Genomic DNA, 3,358 nt, shown 5'->3' on the forward strand with positions numbered 1-3,358 from the left:
CTTTTGTAATCCCTGACTGTTCTGTTTTGGGACTTTACCTACTAATTCAGTTCAATTATGACCTCCACTACTAGCATTCTCCTAGTTCTGGTAGACTTAGTTATAACAGTGCCTGGCTTTGATGAACTTTACTTCCAGTTATTTCAGCCAGAGAAGTTTGAATAGGAAATACAGCATTCAAAACCTGCATAAGTCCATTTTATATAAAAATGAAACATCTGTGAAATCCTTTTTCATGAGAGTACACAAGAAGAGCATCTCCCATTCTTTCCAAAGTGCAGGGTAAGTAGTCTTCCTCTCTAGGTGCACAAACTAGTTCAATTCCAGGCTTACACTGGAGCAAAACAACCAGATCCTCTCTTGAGTAAACCTTAACCCATATGAGAGGTGAATTTGCTTGAGCATCCCAGATAGACTATACAGATTTGTAGTGTACTCAGGTGGATACCCACACTATTCCAGCCAGCAGTGCATCTGGAAATGTCCTTAAGCTAAGAAACATATGTTCTCTGGTCATGGCTTGAAAATATCATGAAAGGGCTACAACATAACCTTCTCATTATTTCAAGTGAAAAAGGCAGGGCAGAACTAAAGGAAAAAGCAAAGACAGAAAGAACCGAAGGAGAACAAGAGCAAATGGAAAGATGGAAGGGAGGGAAGTAAAAAGGAGAGGAAGAAAGCAGAAAAGCTAGCAAGCATGAAAGTGAGCAAGAAAAAGTGAGCAAGGAAGAACACATAAAAATTAATTATGCCCCAGGGGCTTAGAAACATCAAATGGATCCTTGGGGAGATGAGAATTAACTGCTATACAGTGTGGTCAGAGCTAGCTGATAGCCCCAGAGTATATAGGTTCTCCCACTGGTGTTGTCAACAAGACTGGCATAGATACATCCTAGGTCAAATACAGACTAAGCAAGAACAGTTCAACATGGAACAAAAATCAACTTATGCTAAAGATACCCACATTCAGGGTACTGACTCATGTTGGGCACTGGTTCTGCCATCTTCCTCCTTCTAGAGAAACCTGTGGCCTAGATGCTAAAAACCCACACTGTGATGACTGCAGCAACAGCTGGGAAAAGAGCAACCCAGATTAGATGAAGGGCGTGTCTCATCAAGGAAGGCACTCCTTGGAAAAGCAGGAGACTGTAGGAAGGACATTTTCCAGGTGATACAGAGATCATTTCAACAACACAAAAAGTAGAGATGGGAATGGCCACTCCTTGCTCCAAGACATACCTGGCTCAGAGGTGCAAAGTTCTCTTGGCTGTGCAAGAAGAGGTGTCAGAGAGGTAACAAGAGGACTGGATGGGAGGGGATATTGAGAGGCCTACATAATATCAGGGTAAATTAAGGGGACTGAAAGAGGTCAGGTATGTTTTGCATTAGATTGGGGTAGGATTTGGCTGGTTTTGTCCCCTCCTACCACTCCTCTTCACACCCATCACCCCACAGGCAAAGCAGTTCTTCTCCTGTGCCTCCAGAGCTGCTGCAACAGGAAGAAGCAGATTCCTGGAAACCAGCACGTCTGATACAGGACTGGAGTTTCATCCCGTGATTGCTACTGTCACTGAACACCCTGTCCAGCTGCAATTAGCTCAGGCTGTGCAGACAAGAGGTGAGAGTGTGTGCAATGGGGCACTCAGGCTGGACCAGCAGTTCTCATCTCACCAGGTGTGGTCAGATCAGGCAGACTGCTGCAGATCAATGCTCCAGGCTGCTCCCTGTGCCTCCTGTGCTACAAATAATTTTTTCTCCCAGGATGGCCCCTGACTGTACACAGAGACTTAAATTAGAGCTGGAAATACCTGTTGTTCTGGTGGTCACAAAGGGAAATATCAAACCAGCGGCATGGGTGCACTTTTCTACTACTTGATATAGGATTGAAATAATTGTGTAAATATAAAGGAAATATAAATATTTCCTACTACCTTCAAGGGTATAAAGAGAGGCACAAAACCAATGCCAAAGATTTCTCTGTGCTGAACATGTCAACTGTATTCCCACAACTATACACAGAGAGACAAAGCAAAAGTTTGTACAAATTCAATTGCCCCTTCTGGAGGTTTAGGCTGCATTCAGGTTGGGTTTAGGCACTGCAGTATGCCAGAAGAGTGTGTAACACTTCTTGCACAGTATTGTGGGGATTATGAGCCGCACAGACAGTATTTTGATGCAAGGTAAAATAGCATCAGAGCAAAGACATTAACAGAATTTTTCATACCACAATTGGGCTGAAATAATCCTTGTCCAGTGTAAGGAGCAACACAAACTGTGACAGCCAGGGCAGTAGCTCAGAATGCAAACATGTAGGCAGTAAGTAAAGCTACTAGTCCAGAGTACCTGGAATAGCCTATTCTCAACTGCTTTTTCTAATTGAAGGAACTGGAATCTATTTTAAAGATAGAAAGATGTTGATTATAAAAGGCCACAGGAAAAAAAACAACAAAACAAACCAAAACAATAAAACCCCAACCTGTTATAGAGATTACAGGAGGATCACTTAGAAACTGATAAAGTTGAATGAAGACCCAAAGGAATTTTATTGTTCGGCTCAGAACTGCAGGAACATTGAAGCTTTATGCCTTTGAAAAAAAAGTAGTAGTCGCAAAAGATTTTACTTTGGTTCAGAAAATACTAGTCTTGTAAAACAGATTAGCTATAGATTTTCATAGTACTCTAAACAGCTCTTTTCACTTCCCTGGTGCAGACTTCCTAGAAGATACTGTAGCTTTCCATGTAAAGATATGTATTAGATCAACTGTTAGAAAACACAGTGTATCTAACATCTGATAACACATGAGGACTGCTAGCAGGCAGGGGAGCCAAGTCAAGCAGCTGATGCTCAATACAGAATTTGCACATGTGATCTCCAGTGTCTGTTACCTCCCTTCTACAACAGGCAGGTGAAAAATGTTGTTGAACCACCTGAGCACCTAGTGGGAAAGGACACACAGTCAGATATTGATCTGTAATCATTAGCATTAAGTAACAGGGTGGTATCAGTGAGATGGGGGTTATTGCTGGCTGAGAACAAAATGTCTATAAGAATGGAAACTGCTATCAGAATCACTTGAGACTTGCAGAAGTACAGAGAAGCAGATAAGGCCAAGCCATAAAAAAACCCCAGTATGATTTAGAATCTGTGAACAACTTCTCAACTGAGGAAAGTGCAAATGTGAATCAGCCATCACAAAGAACTTGATCCTCAAAGGTCTGTGCCATGGTCCTGCTTACCAAAGTACACAGTGGAAAAGAGGTGGAGGAGGTGAACTTGTTTCAGTGTTTCAGACAGGAGGATGCCAGTGGACCACCTATTTTGCCCAAAATTGTAAAGGCTGAGAGCAGCCACAGTCTG

Source organism: Mesitornis unicolor, unplaced genomic scaffold (genome assembly GCF_000695765.1).
Source record: "Mesitornis unicolor isolate BGI_N332 unplaced genomic scaffold, ASM69576v1 scaffold2276, whole genome shotgun sequence".
Taxonomy (NCBI): Eukaryota; Metazoa; Chordata; class Aves; order Mesitornithiformes; family Mesitornithidae; genus Mesitornis; species Mesitornis unicolor.